The sequence below is a fragment of the Amphiprion ocellaris genome, chromosome 15, assembly GCF_022539595.1.
Source record: "Amphiprion ocellaris isolate individual 3 ecotype Okinawa chromosome 15, ASM2253959v1, whole genome shotgun sequence".
Taxonomy (NCBI): domain Eukaryota; kingdom Metazoa; phylum Chordata; class Actinopteri; family Pomacentridae; genus Amphiprion; species Amphiprion ocellaris.
This window is the reverse complement of record NC_072780.1, coordinates 25342496-25368391: the sequence shown is the minus strand read 5'-3', so window position 1 is coordinate 25368391 and position 25896 is coordinate 25342496. Positions and strand designations below refer to the sequence as shown.

The following is a 25896-nucleotide window of genomic DNA, read 5'->3' as shown; positions in this document are numbered from 1 at the left end:
CTTCCTACTGCTGTTGTTTTGGGAGGTGCCTTTCACCAGCCGAGGCTCATTCACTGTGAGAGAGCAGCACGTGGTCAAAGGACACAATACTGATGCATGGTCCAGCGAGCAGAGTGAAGGAAAGGGAGAAAGAGAGAAGGATGATAGAGGAGGAGTGATGGCAGCAGTAGTAGGGGGACGGAGCTCCCTCGACCCATCGGGACAGAAGTGCCCTTTGGGGGCAGCTGGAGATCAATGTTTTCTGTCTATACTGTCTCATCTCTGTGTTTCGTTGGATCAATGTACTGGTTTTGCTGGGATGCTGCAAACCCCTGGGATGCTGCAAGATTGTAATTATTCTCATGGAATCCAAGGGAAATTAAAATGAGTAGCATACAGAGGTGTTTGTTTTGAACTAATCAAAATGGGAATTACCAGAAAGAAGTTTATTCACTTATTAATTTATTTTTAAATTTCTCTGTTGTGATGTCAGTGGTCATATTTTGCAAAAAAATTATATTTCTTTCGAAAAATAATTTATCAGTATCTTGTGAATCACTCTCAGTGGCATAACGTATTTGATATTGATGTGGATGAATAACGTGTTTGATATTGGTGTGGATGAATACTATCATCACACGAGCATGCTATATTACTTTATTCAGTTTTAAGAGATTGCTGTATAAGTTTATGCTGGACTGATGATGTTCCCTGTTGCCTTGACTCATCTGTGAGGGTCAATGCTATGAATGTTGCACATTGAGCCTGGGGGTCATCACACTGCTTGTTTGACAGTCTTCATTTTCCATCAGTACGTCATCCTTCATAAAACAAACATAGATAAGGCTAGCTAGAGTGATTAGCTGCCAGTGTCACTTAAATAGCATGGAACAGTAGTGATATGATGTGGGAATCATTGAGAATGTTAGCTAAGTTAATAGGGTCCAAATCCTTATACAATAGCATAATGCCACAGACTGCAGAGAATGCATGCAGACATGACTGCTGGGTCAGTGCAGAGCCAATCAAGGGCTTTTGGCTTGAGCATTGTTTTCACTAATACCATGTCCAAATGTCAAATATCAAAAATTCTATTTGTTTGAAGCTGATTTGAAAATATATTGAAATATAATGAAATTTAAAGAAAATAAAATCAGTGACTTTTCTTTGCACAATATATGTATGTATACATGTGGGTATGTGTGTGTGTGTGTATATATATATATATATATATATATATATATATATATATATATATATATATATATATTAGGGGTGCAACAATACATGTATTTGTACCAAACCGTACTGTAAAGGCCTTTCGGTTCGATACAGAGGTGTACCGTGGTACGAAAATTTTAAGACTATTAAGAATGGCCAATGTACAGAATTGTTTTAATTGCAAAACCTAAAACTTCATAGTGCCCACAGTTGCGGTGGACCTTCTCTGTCTCACAGTCGCGCAGTATTTCAGAACTAAAACCAAGTAAGAGTTTCCAGTGAACCACAGGATGTGACGGATCATTTATTCTCCTGCCAGCCCTTCATTATAAACGTCTGTATGGCTCGAGAATGGGATGGCTAATACTAGCAACAACGAAAAGAAGCCAGAGCTGGATGACGCTCCAGCATCATGAAAAATAGAATAGAATAGAATAGAATAGAATATAGAATATAAAATCACCCGTTTGGGATCACTTCGGTTTCCCAGTGAAGTACCAAAAGGGAGAAAAATAAGTGGACAAGACAAAAGCCGTATGTTGACACTGTGAAGCGGTCCTCAACTACACATCCGACAACACGTCAAACTTACACACACATTTGAAAAGGCACCATCCAAGCGTAACTATCCCCGCTGCTAGGAAAAAACTGTGAACTGTGCAAACGATGCTCCCTCCCGACATCATTTCATCAAACTCTGGCTAGCAATTCAGAATGGGCAAAAGCAATAACGAAGTCCATTGGTGTTTTCATAGCAGCAGTTCTACGGCCATACTCTGTTGTTGAGAACCAAGGTTTTAAACTTATGATGAAGGTAAGCTTACATTAACTTTACATTATTGCTTTGCTCTTTGGTATAGATAAATGACTATATTGTGTTTTTTTTAACCTACTAGTATATTTATGCTGCTAAATAAGAGCCTAACTAAATAGTATTGTTTTTTAAAAAAGCAATTACATTAAAATATATTTCCTATTTTAGATGATAGAGCCCCGTTATGAGGTTTCTTCTCGTCCACACTTCAGCCAAAAAGTCATACCAGCTCTTATATCAGCAGGTTTTTTTTCTTCATTTTTCCCCTTAACTGAGAACCGAACCGTACCGTACCGAACCATGACTTCCGTACCGATGTACGTACCAAACCGTGATTTTTGTGTACCGTTACACCCTTAATATATATGTATATGTATGTATGTATGTATATATACACACACACAGGCACACATACACACATGCACAAATAGGTCACACTCTATGTTGTTGCACCCTCTCTTTACGTTTGTTGTTGTTTGCAAGCTTCATTGTTCACACCACGTGCAAAGGAATGGGAATCCTATTATGCACAGTACCTCCCACCGTGTTTAAGCAGGGGAGGAGATTAAGGGTAGGAAACCAGAGCAGATTGGCCAGACAAAGTTAACCTAGATACGATATAGGCATGCTTATGTCCGTGTCTCCTCTTGGCCTAAGTGTGTCAGTACTTGGCTCCCTGATGGTAGTCTGGCTCACTGACAGGACTGTGGCAGCAGTGTCGAGAAGAATAAAAATGATTCATTTTTGCAAGTTGTTGTAATCTTGACCTTGAGGTGACATTTGGAGCCCATGACCATTTCCCAGATGCCTGACACAGCAATACAGAAGGCTGTCTTTTGAGATTTTTGAATAAAAAGGGATTTTAAGGGTGTGTAATATTCATGCAGTGACAAATTGGTTACATAGACACCACTGGTGCAGATGGGTGCCTGAAGTTAGCCAAAGGAGTAATGTGGAGGGGATGTGATCTCAGGAGACTGCTTTTCCCAGCAATATGTGCCAAAGTGCTGGGGGACAGACTACAATCTGACTAAATGTACTATGGAAATATTAGTGTTTAATCAATTTAATCATTCCCCATGGACCACGACCAATGCAGATGCAAAGCAATACTGATAATACCCCGTGAAACAAGCAGATGAGTCACGCATGTCCACACTAGTCCTATACACTGCCTGCATATGTATGGACTTTTGTGACAATTTGTAATCTGGCATAGTGTATTGTTTTTTGGGCGATAACTGTATTGTCTCAGTGTTTGGAATACAAAAGCCACAGACAGAAGGTTGGGAATTAAGGTGCGTGTCCACTAGATGCGATTTTCCTGCACGGCAACGCACCTTATCTGAAAATTGTACGGACGACGGGCAGTCACTAGCGGACCACAACATTGTCACATGACAGCGCTCGAGCAACAGCTGACCACTACGTGGTCACGTGACCGAGCTTTCAGTTTGACAGTCTGGCAGGCGAGTTGGATAAACATAGCGGCTCGGCCGCAAACTTTCTCTTTTATTTCAAAAACACTTAAACGAAAAATATTTCTGTAAGCATTTGAGGTGAGAAATAACCTGTGCAGCAGCTGAATCTGTCCTTGTTTTAGGTCACTGCTCCGGGTAAGCTGGAAATGCACCGCAACCGGACCAGCATGCCACATCCGGTGTGTTTACCCAGAGTCGGCCGCAGCTCATTTGCATAAAGTAGACTCGACTTCTACTTTATGCAAATTCGATGCGGCTTGCGGAGATTCCACGCATTGTGAAACTGTCCTCAAACATCTAAACTAGCCATCGGTGACCTAAAACGAGGACAGATTCAGCTGCTGCAAAGGTTATTTCTCACCTCAAATGCTTTCAGAAATACGCTTCGCTGAAGTGTTTTCGAAATAAAAGACAAAGTTTGCAGCCATGCCACTGTGTTTATCCGACATGCCTGCCAGACCGTCAAGCTGAAAGCTCGGTCATGTGACCACGTAGTGGCCCACTGTTGATCGAGCGCTGTCATGTGACAATGTTGTGGCCCCTAGTGACCGCCCGCCATGCGTGTGATTTTCAGATGCGGTGCGTTGCCATGCAGGAAAATCGCATCTAGTGGACACGCACCTTTAGAGTCATTGTTACGCCGGGGGGAGTTGGAACACAGAGTGCAGGCACACAGTACAGACACAGGCAGGTCAGGTTCAACAAAGGAGATTTATTTACATAGAATAAGTAAATACAAACAAACCGAAGCCGACTAGGGACAATAGATAACCCTAAGTCCAGGTAAATAACCGAGGATATAACAGGATTAAACAAACTTAAAACTATGAACCGACAATAACTAAAAGGATAGCAACCGAATCGAAAACAACTCAGAACCGAAACCGGCGAACTTACAGTGTGACTTAGAGTGTGACCAGGGTCCAACTGCGGAGCGGTTCACCAGTGTGGAACAGATAGGTCTGCGAATCACAGCGGTCCAGGGCAACAGCTGAATCCATGCCAGCCGCAGAAGGCAAGGAGCGGAGTACCTCACTCAGAGATCCGAGGAGCCAGCAGCGGCGACTCAGCAGACAGACCCATGTAGAGAGTGGATGGACCGGCGGGAACTGCAGGCAGAATAGCACAGAGAGTTATTATGAGCCTAAAAGCACCAGCAACAGAATGCTGCAAGAGAACCACTGACTGTGTTGTTGAAGCTTAGGCTATGACCCGGCAGAGACTGGTGGGATGAGCTAGGTTTTAAGTGGAGCTGATTGTTGATATGGTGCAGCTGTGCTTCCTGCACAGCTGTATCTGCAGCGCTGGAATCAGCAGTGCGACCAGTTGCGTAGAGCAGAGGGGGGAAATACGAAGGCCGAGGAGGAGGCAAGCAGGTAGAAATGAGCGAGAGGAGGGAAAGAGAGGAAGAGAGAAGCGAGGAGAAGAAAAAGAGGGAGAGAGAGAGAAGAAGAGGGTCAAGAAGGTGGCAGACAGGGGGCCAGGCTGGGACCGTAACAGTCATGTTCCTACCCGAGTGGCATTTGCATGTTCTTTTCTGGGGTTTCACCTACATGTCAGCTATACTGAAGACTAACTGAATGAAGCATTCAAAGAATATTGTGATTTATTTTAACTTAGATCTTATTTTTGTAAATTTGACTAGAAAATGTTTGATTTCATTGTGTCTTGCATAAGGCCTATGTAGAGCTGAACAAACTAGAGCAATGACTGATAGTAATTTGGGGGCAGTTCCCCTGTCCGTACCAAGTCAGCTTCAGAAAGAGCCAGTGAATGGGGGCTATTTAGGGCTGTATAAATCACACACACACACACACACACACACACACACACACACACACACACACACACACACACACACACACACACACACACACACACACACACACACACACACACAGCAAACAACATAGTGTCTCTGCATTGTCCTCATGCAGCGTGCGACCTTGTTCAGACTCTCTGCTGCAGATGCTTGTGTCCATGTGGCACACAAAGACAGACGAGGCTTCACCTCGAGTCACATGGGGCCCGCTCTTTGTTCTTCCTCCAGTGTCCCCATTGAATCCCATCTAGCACACACTGCCACCTCCACCCTCTCCTTCCCTTAAAGTGACCTTTAACCTCAGCTGCTGAGAGGGATCTCGTGAGAGTATCAACAGTAAAAAGGGGGTGGGGGTGGAGGGTGAAATATAGCAGCCTCTCCAGATCAAGTGCCAAGTGTTTAATTCTGCTATTTACACTGGCCATTTTAATATGGTGTAGGTGAAGTGCAAATCGACTGAATCAGATCTTTAAACATGATACAGTACTCATATTTTTTAATGTCAAGATGCCAAGGATGTATTTCATTAGAGCTGCTGATCAACATGAACCCAGACTCAAGTTATATGAAAGTTGTTGCTCAGTCAGGAGCAGAAAGAGAACCATGACCAACCTTATTCAAACATCAGCAAATACTTCTACTACTACCAAAATAATAATAACAATAAGTAATAATGATAATAATTATAAGTAATAATCAGTTTCATCCAGATTGCCATCCAGTAGCCCAGTGGTATAATTTTATTTACTCTGACATAGAAATAGTTTCGGGGGCATTTTCGAGAAATTTGATTTTGCTTCGGAGTCCAACAACATTAGCATAGCATTAGCATGGATATCTTCAGCTTTATTATTTAGAAATACCAATATTTGCACATTTTATATTTTTGTCTGTCTGATCACATCATTTCTTAAAAAAAAAAAAAAAGGACATTACAATCAAACAGTTACTCAGTACTTGAGTAGTCTTTTCACCAAATACTTTTTTACTCTTACTTGAGTAATTTTTTGGATGACTACTTTTTACTTCTACTTGAGTGATATTATTTTGAAGTAACGTTACTATTACTTGAGTACAATTTTTGGCTACTCTACCCACCTCTGCCTATACAGCTTAACTGCGTTTTTATTTATGTTTTGAAACATAATTATGTTTTGAAACGAATATATTTTCTTACTTCTTTGAAAGAGCCCCGAAGCCCACAAAATGAGGTAGGAGGAGAGGATAGAGGCACAAGTCAGCAACAGGATTTTCACCCATAAGTGCTGTGTGGGACAATTATTCTTCATTAAGATATTTGTTTTAATTATTTTTCTTTTAAAACACATTTGTAATACATTATAAACAAACATAATCTGGCATAAAAAATGTTTCCCTGAAAGGCAAATGAGGACAGAGTTTAGTAATTTCGGAAATTAATATTTGGGAGACTGGGCAGAAATAGCAGTGTGGCTGTGTTTGGTTTACCAGTCAGTATGAGGCTGTTGGGTAAAAATGGTACACATTAACTTTTCAGGCATGACTCTTTTTTACAGAATGGACACTTAATTCTCTTCAACAAAACATTGTATATTTTCGGGGTAGCTGGTGTGCATGTGTGAATATACAGGATGTTATTTCATGTGGCTAGAATCTGTTTTCTCTTTCTGTGAGACTTGTAAACAAATGTTCATGAAAAAAAACTTTTTTGGGGGGAAATTACACAATAATTCAAACAAGTCCTTTTCTAAAATGTCTGATTATATTGATGGAACTCTTAACGCATGTGGCAGAGTGCAGCTTCAGGGAGAACAGACTCGTTTCTCTTTTTTCGTGCACTGCTGAGGTTGAACACCCATTTCAATGAAAACACATGGATGTTCACAAGTGACTAAAAGGCATTTGTTGTTTTGAACATACACCTGAGTGCAGATTGTCTTTGCAGAAAAAAACTGGAAGGGCACTTTCAAGGCAGGTGAAATTATTTCTCTTTCCCCGGGGCTTCATCAAGTGCCAAATTGCAGCCATTGTTCTGTGCGGGTTTGAAGCACCTGCATCCAGCTGTGTAGTCCTGTCTGGCAGGCTGCTCCAGGTGGAGGAAGGATGTGTGTATGTGTGCACAAACACAGATGCACACACACACACACACACCACAATGCCAAACTTGGCACTGTGTCTTTAACGCTATCTCAGCTGTCTTGTGTCTCTAACGTATTCTCATTTCTCCTTTTTCTTACTTGACAAATGAAAAAGAATTTATAATCATGCAGTTCAGAATCTTAACACCCTCATAAAAACCAAGCGACAATGCAATTCGTCCTGCACCCACCTCCTTGCTGTTTTCTGCCTTTTCTTTTATTTCTCTCTCTCTCTCTCGCTCTCTCTCTCTCTCTCACACACACACACACACACACACACACACACACACACACACACACACACACACACACACACACACACACACAAAAGGATGGGCTTTGTGCTGAGTGTGTGCATGAGTGTACCACACATCATTACTCGCAGTGAGAGGGCTGTCGATGAGGGAGGAGTGTTGCTGTCAGTATCCCACCTACAGGCAGGAGACACATGGAGACTGAGTAATTGCACAGGAGTGGGGTTTGTTCGATCCAGGTACAACTCTACTGCATGACCACCACCTTGTCTGTTAAATGACAAAAGGCCAGCCCAGACAAAACAACATATGAGTTTGACTGATAAATGGGTAGACAGATATGAAGGATTGACTCTCCATTTGTTCACAATGGATACCTGTCTAATGAGTGAATGATGGCCCCTTGAAGCAGCAGTGTTGTTCACATTCACAATATGAAGGGGTTATGCATGACCAACAAAAAACTCAAAAGTAAATCATATTTTGGAGCTTTACTGTAAAGGTCAGTCATGAGCTTTACCTGGCAGAATTAATCATAGATCTTAATCAATCCTGAACATAGATCATTCACTAGGACACGTGAGTGTAATGTGTTTTGATATTTCTAGTATGAATGTGTAAATTTTGGCTTCTTTGCTAAAAGACATCAAACACATCAAAAAATACTCTTATTTTCAGCCAAGAATATCCAGTGCAGATTTAGTCAGAATGTTGCCATTGATTGTTGATATACCCTGAAAAGGTCTGTACTGACTTAAACTGGAGGTAAAGAAATTATCATAATATCCATGAAATCTTTAAAAGATGAAGCATTCTCTTGTGAATTTTTGGTAATTTGAATAATGTTTATCTTTCTTTGAACCAAAATACTGAATGATAGATTAGTCAACTTCAGCACCCCGAGGCCCTGCTGATAGCAACAAATCAGTTAATGCTTTCATGAGGCATCTTAGGGTTTTTGTCGATAAAACAACATTACAGTGATGTGTTTTTGCCCTCAGATAAATCCTTATTCCACTTTGATGAACTCCTGCTCCTCGTGTTCCTTAGTTAGCACTGGGAACCATGCCACAGGATTGGCCTAAGAAGCATAAAGAGCTTTTCATCAACCTGCTTCTTCTTCTCCATGGTATTTTCTATTAGCATTCACATTGAGCTGACCCTCACTTGATATATGATCTCAAAGGCTTACAAAACACAGACATGAAACAAACAATTTAAATTCTAATGTTTATATTGACCCATGTGTTCCCATGCTGTATACAGTATAATGATAGTGACATCACTCATTCTGTAATTTAATAATTTAAGCAACTTGACAGGGCATTCACGTAGACAGGTTGTTATTTTACAGACTGATTCCAGTATGTTTAGACTTAAGATACTTATAGTAATTTTACAGTGTGTCTAAGAGGTAATTCAGCTGTTTTCATCCAGTTTTTAAATGGCTGCAGAGAATGATGGTAATCATAGATGTTGTCTGTTGGTAGATGATACAATCCTGGTCTCCAGGGTTAGATAGTTTCTGCTAGTGTATGAGGCCACGCACCTAAAGGGTTGGAAATGGGAGAAGATGCACTGACCAACCTTTTCTCTTAGACAGTTTGAGATTTCACTCTTAAATGTGTTGCTTCTCGTGTGGAGAATGTCAAGCATCATAATTACATCTGGGTTAATAAGGGAAATCCACAGAGCCTTAGTGATAATGGGGCTCAGTCACATGAAATAATGGGTTTAATGATGGAGTCATACAATAGAGGGCCAGCAGACCAGTGATACTCCAGAGCAGCATCCCTACGGAAAAAGGATGTGCTGGCAGAACCCTAATGACACACACATACAGATATGGTGCACAGGGTTACTTTAGGCACTTTGTAATGTGTTATAAATAGCTAAAGAGCTGACACAAGCAGAGACTCACCTCTGTCAGAACTGTGCAACTAGACAAACAAGATACACAACCACTGAGAGACACACAGAAAGTGAAAGAGAAATATAATACACCACACTGATGATTCTGATGCCCTCAGCAATGAGCTAAAGAACCCATCTCCATTGGGAGGAAGACTAAAAGGCATTTATAGAGTTAAATAACTCTAATTTGTTCTGCCAACAATGCAGATATGGACAGAAATATTTTTCGTTAGATATTCTACTGTTAATGACATCTCCCTGCATCAAATATCTTGCATCATAGGTTTTTGGTAAAAATATGCATATTCCTAAGGATATGAATACTTCCAGCCTTGTTACTACTTGACCTTTTCCCTGATATTGTGTAAAGTCTTTATGATGGTGTTCAAATCTGCTGTAGCTATTTATGGTCCACAAAAGATGAGTTGTAATGCTTTTGGAGATGTCCCTAATGATTCATGTGATTACTATCCATTCATTCAAGGATTTCTGCCTTTAGACACATCATATTAGAATCTAATGAGCAGATTGGCATAAAGTTGACATCTAATAATGTGACTGTCACACTGTCAAATACTTCTTTTTGTTCTTTTCTGTTTCAACCTACACTTTTGCTTCTTTCAGTATTTTCAACTACATTGCCTTGTCCTTGGCTTCATCTTCAGAAGCTGTTACTAACATGTAATGGCACACCAACTTTTTTTTAGTTTTTTTTTTGTGTGTTGCAATCACATTTATGTTTCCTTAAGAAAATGTATCATTCTCTAGTTTGGTTGAGCGTTATTCATTATCCTTATAACTAAATGACTGGGTTCTTTTATGTAAACAATGGCACTGACTGTGGAATTTATTTTACTGCAAAGTCCATTTGTGAGTTTAGAGTGTGAGAAAAACCCCTGGCCTTTTTATCTATCTTCAGTTCTATTTAAAAGGATACTCTATAAATAATAGAGAGATTAATTGCACGTGAACAATCTGGAGGTTTACTGTTTGGACTACTGTAGGATAGAGGCAGATTAAATGTCCCTACACTAAAAAAAAAGATTCATTGAAGAACTGATGGTGTAGCTTCGAGATCTTAACTAAACCTGGCCATCAGGAAAAGATTAGGCTTCCCTCAGCCCTCCACATTGCTCTGACAAGTTGAATGAGTGCCACTATTGTAACTTCACTGAAAGAATTATCTTTTGAAAAACAACTGGCTTCTAGTGGTGTGTGATCCTGCAAGATTTGGTATCGATCCGAATCTAATTAATTACAGGCTTTGGAATTAATTAATCACAATTAATCGCATTGTTGTCAGATAGCAAAATTTGACACAATAACTAATTATTTTCAATTCAAATAAATTTTGGTTCACAGTTGAATCAATGAATAGACATATATGTGTTTATAATTTCAAATTTATGAAATTTATACAATTTTAAAATGGAACATATATATATATATATATATATATATATATATATATATATATATATATATATATATATATATATATATATAAGTGATTTGGATGATTTAAAGCCTGGATTTAGTTTGGTTTTCCCATTGTGTGGCACATAACAAAAGCACAAGTAGGTCAAGGACATTCAACAAGTTGAAAATCCAGAGATTCTTTCTGTTTTCATAGTTTCTGGGTCTGATAAATGGTGTCATTTTGATGGTTCTTTTTTTATGAATATAAATTTTTATTTATAAACAATTTTTTTTCATATACTAAAAGTTTATAATTAAGTTATTAAAAGACAGGCATTTTTGTGGTTTAACGTATTACTCTACCGAGGCTCTGCCTCTTTGGCAGTGTAATAACTTAAACCACAAAAATGTTTGCTTCATTTCTATTTATCTGCATTCTGCATCTGCATCTGTCTGCTACATTCACAGATTACTGCAAACTCAAAATGCAATTATAGCCATTATATTCAACATTTTATGACTTTTTGTAAACTAAAGCACTTTCAGTGTCTTCTAAAGTGGTCTATTATGGGATGGCTACACCATTAGCTGTTAGCCATTAGCAGGGCTGTCATAGCGTACGTTAGCTCTGGTGCTAACGGCAACATGTTTTACATCGAGGTGATACCGTCGGCTTGAAGTGATGCAGTGATCTGAAAACTCTTTGTTGCACAATTTGCAAACAACCACGCTTTTATCCAAGCTGACATTGCGAAGATTTTTAAAAGAAAACTTTCCTCCCAACAAGCACAATGTGGTCTCGTCTTCCTTCACTGTTCACCAAACCTCCTTGTGCGTATATAATATATAATATACCATAATATAATATACCATAGACTGCACTGAAGTCACTCCTATGTATCTTCTTCACAGCTGGAGACCATAAACTGTATGCTGCTGACATACTTTTTATATATATATATATATATATATATATATATATATATATATATATATACATATATATATATGTATTTGTATATATATATATATTGTGTGGTGTGAGGCAATATAGGTAAGATTTTTTCCATATTTTACAATTTGTGTCCAAAATCATGGTTACGGTGCGGGGGGAGTAGCGAACCCAAAGTGAGAGGCACGCAGAGCAGGCAGGTCAAAATTAAACAGGTTTTTATTCACCTAACACAAAGTAACAATAATGCCAACTATTGCCAGAAACTCACAACCGGAGAGATAGGGGGGAAGGCAGGCTCCTGGGGGTGGCAGTCAGGGGGAAGGCGTGCGCCAGTGCTCTGCAACTGGTGGAGTGCGGCTGCAGTGGCCAGGAATGATGCCAGGTCCTCCTTGGGGAGCGGGCCGGTCGATTGGGGCAGTCCGGGGGTGAAAGGGTCCAGTTCCTCACTCTGGAGGAAGGTAGGGAGTCCACGTTCTCGTTCCGGAGGATGGCTGGGGGGGAAGCAGGTTGCTCCAGTGGCTCAGAGTGGCACTGACGTCTAAAGTGACAGAGGCAGTATGATCCGACGCTGCCTTCAGTGCAGCGCCGGTCTTTATAGTGGATCATGATGAGATGAGCTGCAGGTGTGCTGCTGCTGCAACTCATCTCATTCATGCTGATCACCTGCAGTGGCCGTGATAATCGCACACACACAAGAAATTCTCATTGACCATGCTCTCTAATTACTCCGCCAAGGAACGCGGAGTTGTGTGACCATCGGTGTACGTTTGTCCATCTGTTTGTCTGTTAGCAACATTACTCAAAAACAGACAAACGGATTTGGATGAAATTTTCAGGGAAGGTCAGAAATGACACAAGGACCAACTGATTAGGTTTTGGCAGTGATGAGGCTTATAGTCTGGATCCACAGATTTGTTTAACATTTCTGTGTCATTGCTAGATAGCGGCACAGCATTACTGTAACTATGACTACAAGTGAACTGGCTACAAGTGAACCGTCAGTGAACCGTCAGCCGCCTGCTGATAATCACATGATTGCAATCCTACTACAAATCACCTGCTGTGGACTTATCGGGATTTATCCATCAGATATGATACAAGGATTAAATTGTGTGAGTGTTTCCGAGTCCCATCAATTCCCGCCGCCCGCTACATATTCAGATCACACAATTTGGTATCCGTACATAATGTACACATGCATAACACATGCCTGTGCTCAGCACAAGGTCATTTTGTTTGTGGTTACATCTATATTAAATGGCTACATTCTATGGTGCTGTGATATCTGCCACAATTTTTTTCAAATTTCAGCTGTCGGAAATGATACAACTGAGCAGACTTGGCGGAGTACTGCGTTCTCTGAGTGCTTTTCTTGTTTCACATCTGTTACAAGCTGAAAATGAGACTTTACTGCAATTAAGACAGAGACTATGAAGTCAGATTAATGAGACTCACCCATGTAATCAGGGTTTTGACAAAACATTAACAGGAGCTGAAGCTTAGACTGTGGCTTCCACCTGTTTGTAGGAGTCTTTCCCTTAAGTTTATTAAATACCCGCAGTATAAGAGAGCAGGAAGATGAACTACTACACTGAATCTAGACTGTAGAGTTTATACAGAAGCACAGAAAATTGTGCTTCAGGTATACCATTTGTGTTGACAGTTAGGGTTTAATTAATACATATTCATAGAAATAGTACTAAATGTGACAGAATTACCATAATGAAGTAATACTGTAATATCAGCTTCAAAAATCAAATATCTGCTCTTTTTTTACGTGTTGATATTCACCTTTGACATGCAAGCATATTTCTTCCAAAAGGTCAGGCTCTTTCTTTAATCATGTTCTTGAAGATTTTTAGATTTGAGATCAAATCTTTGTTTACCTACCCCTGTAGGCTCCTCAGACACTCTGAAGTGTGTGTGCGTGCGTGCGTGCGTGCGTGCGTGCGTGCGTGCGTGCGTGCGTGCGTGCGTGCGTGCGTGCGTGCGTGCGTGCGTGCGTGCGTGCGTGTGTGTGTGTTTGGCAAATTGCTTCTCTTCAGTCATGTGGAGCAGTTGCTGCCAGTTCTGCCTTAACTGTCAGTAAATCAGCAGGATTCTGAATTTAAATCTGGAACTTTATTAGCAGAGGAAAGGTCAAAAGTAGCCACTGACCAAAAAAAGCCCTCCCATCCTAACCACTCTTCCTTCCCCTTTTTCTCTAGTCACTGGGGATGTAGCATAAATGCTGCAGTGCCTCTTCCTTCACCGCAGTAAAAAAAGAGCTGAATATTCAGGGATGTGAGTGTCCCAGAGAGGCTGACCCTGACAGCTCTCCACCACCGGATTTCTGCTGATGCTCAGAGCTTTTCTTAACAAGACTGAGTCAAGCAGAGGAGTGGGAGAACCAGAGGAAGAAATGAAGAGACTGTCTTAGCTAATGGCACGCTGCAGCAAGTTAATTACACGAAGAGGCTGCTCTTTATTTGCTGTAATTGTGTTAAGATGTTTGTTGTACTGTAAATCCAGAGACTGGATTCATCTTAAAAACAGAGCATGGAACAGTCAAACTGACATTACATTTCATCGTAAATGGGATTTAAAGAGCTGTAAATGGCCCTGCCGAAAAAGTTTCAATAAGACATTATTCAGTCTGTATAGAATTATTTGCTTTCTCTCTGAGAGTGAGATGTATTGGTAAATCAGACAGCTACTGAACTCATTTCCACTACAAACATGAAAACTCCATCCACTCATTACAGCAGCTGGAACATGCTGAACAGAACAATTAATGAACCTATCTTGCTTCGAGTGTTATGTCAAAATTAACCAAATAATTTCTCCTTTAACAAAATGATAAATCCTCTTCAATCTTGATGAATTAGCTGTTATTAAGTTTCCAAAATCTGCATACCTTATGCTTGTATGAATATGAGAATGGAACATCTCTGGTGGAGTCATCCATCCATCTAAAACCTAAACAATGGGATTTTGGGGGACTTCTGGTCGGGTCTTAATGGCGTAGCTGTGTGTGGAGCAAGCTCTGGCAGACTTTGGACTTTTCTTACCAAAAAACCCACATAAACTACATTTTTTTTTTTGTCTGCCATTTACATAAAAAGTTTTATTATCTTTGTCTGAAGCCAGGGACATACAAAACATCTACCAAAATGCCTCCTACGAAAGTTGCTGAAAAAGAAGACACCATTGCTAATGCTACTGCTAGCCTTAGCTTGACTATCGAAGCTATATCCGACCTACTCCAAAAGCACCGTGAAGAGTTGTCTGCTGAGTTTAAATCATCACTCGCTGGGATTGAGGCCAAACTGGAGCAGACAAAACTTCTCGTAGATGACCACGACCAACGAATTTCCTCCCTTGAGCTAGCTGCAGATGATCTTAACCAGCGGGTCTTGGATCTCGAAGTGGTCTGCTCCACTCTCCGTGAGGAAAACACCAAGCTCAAGGCTAAAGTCACCGACTTGGAGAATAGAAGCAGACGTTCAAACTTGCGCATCATCGGCCTGGCCGAGTCCACTGAAAGCGGTAGTCCAACAGAGTTTTTCTCTCAGCTGCTCCAGAATGTACTCGGGAATGACATTTTTTCAAGCCCTCCTGAGATTGACAGAGCGCACCGCACGCTGACTCCAAAGCCGGGTCCAGGGCAGCGTCCGTGGCCAGTCCTTCTCTGCCTGCATCGGTACCAGACGAAGGAGCTTATCGTCCGGGAAGCCCGTTGCAGGGGGAAATTTGACTTCCATGGCCAGCAAATTCATATTGTGGAAGACTACAGGACAACCTAGATTTTTTTCCCTGAATTTAACCAAGTAATTTTGGCATATAAGCAAACCTAAGTGGTTTTGGTGCATAAACTAAACAGCAAGTGAATAATCAACTAAACGGTGAGTGAAAAAAGTAAAAATTAAACTCAAACAAAAAAGTCTCAGACATGTCACTTGGTGAAAGTCTAGTGAGTACAGCCAGCGTCACTGATACATCTGTGAGTATTTGAGGGTTCATGTGATGGAAATATTGTCATTTCTCCAAGTCCACGACAGTCTGTGTGGACCTCTGCAGACCTGCATATGCAGCTCAGAAAGTGTGTTCCTGTGTGCTCAAGTCAATAGTGTGCATGCTTGGCAGTAGTGTGCATACATGGAATACACAGATACAACCTACCGAGTATGTATGGAATCTGATGTTTTTCAAGTGGACGATAATCACAACAACTGAGCATCTATGGTGTTTGCAGCTGTCTGTGCACAGAGTATAATCCTGGTCTTATGCCACCAGCACCTTAATGTGGACTTTTGTTTAGTGGAAACACATGACACCATTCCCATTGAATGAGGTGATAACAGCACCAATAAATGCGGTGATAAGCGGTTACTGAACCTACTAGAGAGCCGAGAAGGCCACCAGCTGATGATATTTATGGTCTAATAGCAACCAAAATGGGTTTTCATTTGGGCCTTATGGTTGTGGAGCTCTTTGAGGTGGAAATTTACAAAAAATGCCAAACGTTCGATGAAACTCCTAACATTGACCCTCGTCATTTGCTAAAAAAAAAAAAAAAAAAAAAAAAAAAAGATAGAAAGCCTGCAAGCATTTTGTCTGGACTTTAAAAGTGAACATCACGTCATGGTTCAACTGTTACGTGGGGAGGTCAGAGAACCCAGACACAGAAACGGGGAGACAGGCGGAATATTGGGAAGGGCTTTATTTAAACAGAACAAGAGTTACAACACAAAAAAGGGAAACTGGAAAAAGTGGGAAAATCAAAACCAAACTCATGACAAAAACTCTCAAATAAAAAAGGGGGAAAACCTACAAACTAACCTAGAATTAACTAAACTACCAGAAGGGGTACTCACGGGGATCGGAAACTGATATGAATGAGGAAGACAGACTTAAGGAATCCAAGGGCAGACGGAGATGAGACAGGAACAACAGGCTGAAGACAAAATGTGGCTGGCGAGAACCCGGAGAAAAGAACAGAGTCCATGTGTGGATCATTGCAGGGAATCCAGAAGGGCACAGCTGTGGGGACCAGAATCAGAAGGAAAGCAGGAATGTGACAATCTATGATCCAGCAGAGAGTGAGTGAAGGAACAAGGTTTATATAGCTGAAGGTGTGGTAGTGGCAGGTGTCCTGAGTGAGTTGATTACTGCAGCTGATACTCATTGCAGTAATCAGCAGGTAACAGAGTGCAGGCAGGTGAGTGAGAGTGAGAGTGAGACAGGCAGAAAGACAGAGAGCAGATGCAGACAGAGGGAGCCAGAGGTACAAGACCAGGACAGAGACCAGAGAGAGTGAGAATAGGGAAAGACGACAGACAGGAAAAAGCAGGGAGAAAGAAGGGAGAAGGACAGAGAAGAACAGGGGCAGGAGCAGGGATCATAACATCAACAAGTATTTATCTCTATAGACAACAGACAAGAAAAATACTGTTTCTACTGTACATTATACAAAATAAGGACATTTTGCTCCTGCTACTGAGCTAGTATTTCCATTGCTGTGCTATTGTTGTCTTAAAATGGTTTACAGTGTTTGAATATTGATGCACTGTAAATACAGCCGAAGAATTTTCTGTTGTTGGGTGGTAAGCAATTAAATAACCACTTCATAGAAAGAAAATAACTAACTTGAACATGATTTCACTGCAAATATTTGGCAGTTCAACCTAATTACTGAGCAGTCCTTCACAACATCAACAGACTCTCTGATGTTAGCTTTTCACTCCTTTCAGGCAGTGTTGTGTCGTGGTAACACCTTGATCTCTTCCTTTCATTGTTCTCTGCAGTGAGCTGGCCTCAGGCACTTTAAACCACACAGGGTGCTTTGGCACAGATCTGCTCTGTGCAGCTTGGTCTTATCAGTGATTCCATTTGCCATGTTGATAAAGTCTCCCTGTGGGTTGAAAGGAGCCACCCACATGTACCAAGACCCACCTTTTGACTGATTTCTGTGGACTCACCCTGGCATATGGACTTAGGTCATTATTCAGAGAGTTTGAGTTACTTTGGAAAAGAGCTGTAAGGTGAGTAGCTCCAGGACTGCATGGAGTCAGAGAGGGCACAGAGGACACAGGCTTGAGACAAGCCGCTCAAACAAAATCAAGTTCACATTTTCCATTGTAACAGTATTACTTTGCATGCACAAATTAATGCTGTTACTGGGAAACTTGGCAAAATGTTTCAAGAAGCATTCATCTGAGAACTATAAACCTACCATCAGATTTTGCTACAATTCAAAATAAATCTTTGGAAATTTTTTGTGTTTTCCCTGCACTGCTGTTCCAAAAGCTTGCGGCTAACTTATCCCTCAATGCCTCTAGGACATTTATACAATGAGTCTTCAGGGGAAAGCATTCTACATGTTCTGTTTTCTCCTTTTGTTTAATGTCTCGCAGTTTTTGTTGATATTGTGTCAGAATACAAATACATGTAGGGAAAGGCACAGTAATTGCACATCATCAGTTAAATCTAGTTAGCAATTTTTAGTGGCAGTATTATCATAATAGCTGCAAATACATTAATCCAGGATACAATGTGTCCCTTCGAGGCCTTATTACATATTTATCATGTAACATGAATGGGAATCGCTTAACACAATAAACATTTTCCATTCACTTTCTCTTCAGTCACTGACTTTTGGTGACTTTTGGTTCTACATTTTCAGTTTTTATTTGTTGAACTACGATATGTGAACTGAATGAAAATCGTGTGTCCAAATTGTCCAACACGAACAGAAGTTCTAGAGACACTATGCCACATCATGCTGCTCAGACATTAGATACTGTTTCCATAATGGAGTTTAAGCAGACGAAGTAAAGTGCTTCTTAAAATGATTAAAACACATCAGCTAGTCTTGTTGCACTTATCTTATGCTTTTACATAGTAATCAGGTATTATAAAGGGGAACTAACTTAAATAACTCGTTTGAGTTGTTTAATTTGTTCATGTGAAGGTAGACTGTGTTTTGCCTTGAGGTCCAATGAATATTGCATTAGATTTAGTTAAATCACAAACAGCAGCAGAGCTGGGAATGTTGTTTCCTTACAAGCCACTTACATAATACTGGCTTATTTTAATGGTAACTGTGGTGTGTTTAAATTACACTGATAGAAGAGAATAACACTGCTGATATCCAAAGCACTGCTTTGATGCAGTTATTACTGGACAGAGGCCATCCATAATGATAATATTATTGCCTGACAAACCTCTCTCTGTTAGAGAGATTACTGTGATTGTTTCTTCTCTGTTCTTTTTTTATTGTCTTGTTTAAAAAAAATATTAACTTCACTCTTTACTGTTAGTTTCTACTATTTTTCTTAAATATCTGAAATGTCAGACATTAAAAATGCATTTTTGAAACATACCAGAACAGTAAGTGTGTCTTTTCTGTCATCAACAAAAGCAGCATAAAGGATTTCAGTACAGGACTGACATCCGTCTGTGAGAAAATATTGTAAGAGTTAAAGAGTTAATTTAACTGGATTCTTTGGGTTCTCTCCGCCACTACCTACTCCAGTAAAATAAGAAGTGACATGGGCATCTGTTATTTCATCCAAAGTATGTTATACATGTCACTGTGACTGTATCAGTGATTCAGTTTTATTACAATGAAATATATTCTTTGTTAGATGTGCTCTGTCTTACGACTTAAACTTTTTAAAAGGAAGAAAGACACAGTTTAGTTCCCTGCTGCACAGGGTGACTCATATTGAGCTGCATTTGTCCACCATCTGTATACTGTGCATATTTTGCCACAGGACTAATGTAAAGCGTGTCTCCTTCATCTCCTGTTCTGATGAATGTCACAAGACTCTCTCTCTGCTCCCACTCCACCAGGAGCACTTATAGGCATTGTGCGTAATTTTATGCCACCAACATAATTAATTTCAGCGCTGAAAATGGAGAAGCAGTTGTGGTGGTGAAATGAATGTGCAGTCACTCTGAATACTAATCATGGGTAGAACCTGCTGTGTGACTACAGCAGCTAAATGCTGGATTTCCTCCAGTCACATTTATATCCCAACCACTCAGGAATGTATACCATTACTAGCCAGTTAGCAGTTGTTCTTTATTTCAGTTTCCAAAATGGAGGACTGTGCAAGAATAATTGTTGTAATCAGTTACTGCATTCATTTACCATCCCCAAATCTTTAGGCCCAACTGAAATTACAGCGTAGGTTTTTTCTTGTTACAGCATGTAGACTTTTTCGCACAGCAGCCACTCTCTTTGCTCATTTTTGGATTAGCTCAGAGCTGTCAAACTGAGCTTCAAAACTGAAAAATCTATAATGTGACATTACAGAGTTGTTTTTTAAAAAATCTTTATAGAGACAATATAAAATTATTGTCTGGGACTTGTGTAATTTTTGTTGTTGCTTGTTTTAACATTCACCTCAGTTTCTGTATTTGGTTGCTTCTCCTAAACTTACTCAATTTGCAGTATTTGGTTTTCTAAATGTGCGACTCTTATTGCCACTTTGATGAATATGTTTTTGTAATTGCTTGTGCTTTGTGTATTTGCTTGTGTTCAAGCAGCAGTGCGTTGGGCTCTCAGGGCAGCTGATAAAATAATAAAAAAAGACAAGCAAAAAGCAACTAAACAAAATCCAATGTGGGCAAATTTGCAGAATTTTCAATTATTTATTTTTTCTATTATGACATCATCTCATCATTATGTCTCTACATGAAATCATCAGATTACAGACTCAAGTAGTTTTGCCTTTTAAATGTTTCTAGATAAAGTATTAACAACAGTGTTCTATTGTAGCATACAATATTGTGACTGCCTGGAAGCGACTTAGCTTTTCTGGTGAGTTTCTGGTCAATTTACTCTCAAAAAACAAGCAAAAAAGGCCGAAAACAAACAGTTTTCTTTTTATTCAAACACAGCAATTAGCAAATAGACCAAAGCCTGTCAAACCAGGAACTCACTGCTGACAGTATTTACACACCTGTGGTGTACACTCTCACCACTCGACTATTGCGTTGTACCATGATTTATTATTTTCATGCATGTTCAACTTAAGCTCCACACAGTGCTGAAGGTTTTAATACATTGTGACCCATGCATTCATATTAATGTACACAGTAGATCCTCCTCATGCAAATAATGTTGTGGATTTGCAGCCCTCAAGCTGTGCAGACAAAACATATACATACAGATGTAACAAATAAAATAATATTAGCATTTAAATGAGACATTTTACTTTCTGCTGAAGAAAAAATTGTTGATAACACATATCTCACAAAAATTAAAGAGCAGCAAAACTCTTGCTGTGAAAAATGATTGACTTAGCAGGCGATCCATGTGATTGCACTGAAGGAGTCACTGAATCATGCCATGAGTAATTCTTCAGATATGTGCTGTAGGTGTACATTTTCTTTGTGTTAACCACTGATTAGTAAGCAGAGCGTATGTGATTTTAGAGTAGCAGGTTCAGTATGGATTAAGACAGCACTCCTCCATTCTTTGCCTTTTACACAGCACCTGTGGGAGTTCCCATCTTCCCATTAAGCCCTGCCAGGTGAATATCACTGCAGGGCAAAGCAATCACTCCCCAGCCAGTGCAATGAAATAATACTTTAACATTAAATATTAATGCCAGCTATTGGCTGCCAATGGTGCCTTCCATAAGACTGATGTACTCATGGAGCCCAGAGTTGTCATTTTTATATTCTGTATGTCAGCAGCAGATAAGAAATGAAAACACTGGGGGTTCAGGACAAAACCAGAAACAGAATTCCAGTTATTTTTAAACAGCCTGGTACAATACAAATGAGAACCTGTGACTGTATATAGGAACTCTGGTTGGTTTTTAAAATTATCTCCTCTGTGGCATTGCATCCAATATCATGATGTAACAAGATGATTCAGGAAATCTGTCCCCCACTACTGTTTGCTAAGAAATGTAGAGCCTATAGAATTCTGCTCCTTTTCAATTATTTTTGGAAAAAAATATTCCATTAATCCACTTGTCAATGAATATAAAAGTCCTTTTTTTGATTAGAGTTAGGGTCAGACTAGGGCAAGTTTAAGTCCAACTTAAACGGGTGGAATTTTAGGAGGAAAATCTGGTGCCATAATGATGTGTAATGGTGTGATGTAATGCGATAGTGTCTTGGTAATAAATATGATTAAAAATAACAGAGATCAAATTATTATTTACATAGTCATGTGGTTTGTGTGACTTGACTTCAGCACCAAGAGCTGTCTACTGTATGACTTACGGCTCAGGACTGCTTTATAGTGTCCATTTCCATCATTTAGGTTATTGATCATTACAGACAAATACATGTTGATACATTTGAATAGACAGTGTTTACAGTAAATTGCATGAAAATCATAATCATCAAAATTATCAACTCATGTCTGCAGAACAGAAATGGTTCAGATATATCAGCGTATGTGTTCCTCCGGCTTCGTCCCACATTCCAAAGACATGCTGAGATTAATTAGTGGTTCTAAATAGTCTATAGCTGTTAATGTGAATGTGCTTGGTTGTCTGTCTGTCTGGGTGGCCCTCTCTGTGATAGATTGGTGTACCCTGCCTTCACTGTAAGTCACTTGGGATAGACTCCAGTCCCCCACAACTCTACAGAGGATAAAGCAATGTATAGATAATGGATGGATGTTAGATATGATTATCTAATCTTAGTTATGGCTTAGCTTATTAAATAAAGATTTCAGGTAAACAACAACAATAGCAACAATAGTGGCAGACTTCCCATCATGTATTTTGTGTGAGTTCTCCTTTTGTGTAGTTTGAAGAAAACAATCATTGCTATATGTCTGCAATCATTCTTATCATTTTCCTCCTAACACTTTAAATTACAATAATGTAAAAGATGATAGTCATGATAACAGTAAATAGTGAATTCATCCACACCCTGCTACATCTGGAATCTAACAAAGTTAAACTGTTGTTTTAGTTTGACTGTAGTATAGTGTGACACCAACAGAGGCAGCTGCAGCTGCAAGTCTTCCATGTTAAATAAAGAACTATATCTCTTATCAAAGTTTGACGAATTATGCCTCAAACTAGACAACTGGCCACATAATTTTAAATGGATGTTTAAATTCAGAGATTTACAAATAAGTTTCCAAAGAAAACAGAAGACTGAAGTTTCAAAACTGACCATTTAAGTTAAGGTAAAACAATTCTGCAAATTCAAACAACTGCCCAAGCAGTTCAAATCTCAATCAATCTCAATTTCATTCTAATAAGACAAATGAACTAAAACAACAGTTAGTACAATATGCATATTGATTAAGATAACATTTAGTATTCAAAGAACGAATACTTTTCACTAATATTTTTTAAATTGAACAGGAAGTCATATTTTACATATCTAACATCGTATAGAAGATCTTTTATATCTTACATTTCTTTTTATTTTAAATGCATCATATCATCTATAAAATGTATTGTTGACCTTTCAGTGTTGAAAAGTAATTGAAAATTAAAAAAAAAAAAAAATTCTACAGAATCGACATCATATGACAACTGCAGAGTTTCCAAGGTTTGTTTATGACTACAGTTAAACAATGTACAGTAGATCTGTGACAGGAACTTCAAGATCCCTCAGGAAATCCCTTAAACATTTCTCCACACTATCCACGTCAGTCTCTCACTTATTTCTTTTTACTTTCTTTTTCTTTTTACAATAAAAGCGAACATAGTTCTTGTACATAGTTGTTAAGATGTGAATTTATCCCATACAGACATATTTTCTCTGGGTGGCTGAACACATGCTCGCTCTTTCTGGTGCCATATTACCACAGGGGAATGTGGGAGGGGTTTAATATATTGTAATTTGGCTCTGCAGAGCTTGTTGCCTGAAGGGAAACTGCTGCAGGGTCAGTCAGTGCTTGGTGCTGTCCATGAGGAATCATTTCAGTAAACAACTGGCAGTCTGGATGGATGTGTAAAATACCAAAGTGTGTTTGCAGAGCCTTAAAGGACATGTGTGCTCAGGGTCTGTTGTTTGTCTCAGGTGAAAAATACCTCTGCTACGGCTTCCAGATGACAGATGATGAAATGTCAGGGTGGAAATGACAATCAGTACACCAGCAAATCTCCTCTGAAGCTTCCACTTACACTACATTTTTATGAAAACAGATTCGTACACTGCTTCTGATCATTGCGGCTCGTGTTCATGGGAGAGGATGACTGAATGTAACTGTAAAAAGCCATTTGACAGGTGATGCAGAATGTGAAATATCACAGGTTAACTCAGCAAAAATGGACATTGCACTATGTAATTAGGTACCAGAAATCAATGAATATGAGTTTTATGTGGATTTATTTTCAATAATATTGATCTTATACGGAAATCCTGGCTGACATTTTGCAGTTACGTTTGAAATGACTTCTCCTGCACTACCGCAATAAGAAGAAAAATAAAGAAAAGAGAAGAGGAAATCAGAAGAAAGCAGATGATACACACATTGGGATAAAGCACATTAGCTTACATGCAGCATATATACATCATACATACTAGACTGTTTGCTACATACAACAGTGTCTGATACATGCAAGACAGACAGTGAATAAAATAAAGAGTACTAGATTACTAAGGAGCTTAGTGGGTATACAGTGTAGTTGCTTCATCAGGAAAAGTCATCAGCATTTGCAGGAAGCGTTCTACCATATGGGAGAGCACAGAGGCAGGTTAGTAAACAGAACAAGTCATACACAAGTAAACAATTTCGCAAGCATTTTTAATGAATGATGCACTCACTGATTTTCTAAACATTGATCTTATAACAAAGAGATCCTTCTTGACATATAGAGAGAAGGGGGAGTTGTATGGGTAGTATACTGCTATAAGTGCAGGGTTTGGTGCATTATTCCTCACTAAAGGATGCACTAAGGAGGAACGCTTTTAGTCTAGACTAAAAAAATGTGAAGTTTGTCTGCTTCTCCAATAGAGATGGTAACATTATGCCAAGAGAGGGGGGCTCAATAGCTGAAGGCTCTACCTCCTATTGTGCGTTTTGACACTCTTTGAATCACAAGTAGACCTGCACTCTGGGGAAAGGTGTCCTGTTTTTTATGCCGATGGCAATATTTTTTCTGGTTTTCCATCCATCCATCCATCCATCCATCCATCCATCCATCCATCCATCCATCCATCCATCCATCCATCCATCCATCCATCTCTCAAATGCTGTATCTTCAAACTTGGCAGAAATGTTTCTTTGGACTTCATGATGAACTGTTAGATTTTAGTGGTCAAAGTTCACAGTGACCTCACAAAACAGTTTTTTAACCATAACTCAAGAATTCATACACCAATTTCACACAAGTACCTAATACAATAAAATTATGAAGTAATTACATTTCATATCCAACAGGTCAAAACTACACTGATGTAGCAAATTAAAAAAAATTAAAATACTTATAACATTATTATCAGTTTTTAAAAAACACAAGATATTAAAAGTGAGTTTTAAAAAGAGGATACTGAGTCTCCCTGTCTGATCTCTGGGCAGAGGATTTCACAGCTGATGTGAAAGGACTAGAATTAGGAACCATTATTTAGGCCTAGACAAAGGATGTCAAGCCACAGTCAAGCAAGACTTAGAGACCTAGAGAGTTAGCAACACTTTCTGCGTGAATGGTTAATAACTGAGAACAATTTTTTCAATAACTTTACTAAAGTTGAGGTTAGATATACTTCTGCAGCTTGCTTAAATACCTGAACCAAGTGTAAGCTTTTTAAGTAGATGTTTTAAAAACAATCAATTTCCACGTTTGTTATAGAAATGTTAATTACAGGTCAAACACACCTGAGCATATTAGTATGTTGGTGGTTTAGATGAAGTTGTTGAAGCTGACCCCATAAAAAGGCTCATACTAAATCTTTGGTTCATGTTGTATAATTCAAAGAACAGAAGGTTGTGAATGAAATATGAGG

At 39.4% G+C, this 25896-nt stretch overlaps 1 protein-coding gene across 1 annotated transcript in view; it reads left to right on the top strand.

Moving 5' to 3' along the window:
• thsd7aa (thrombospondin, type I, domain containing 7Aa) overlaps positions 1–25896 on the top strand; it is a 201930-nt gene that overhangs the window by 1214 nt on the left and 174820 nt on the right. The gene's annotated exons all lie outside the window — the stretch shown is intronic.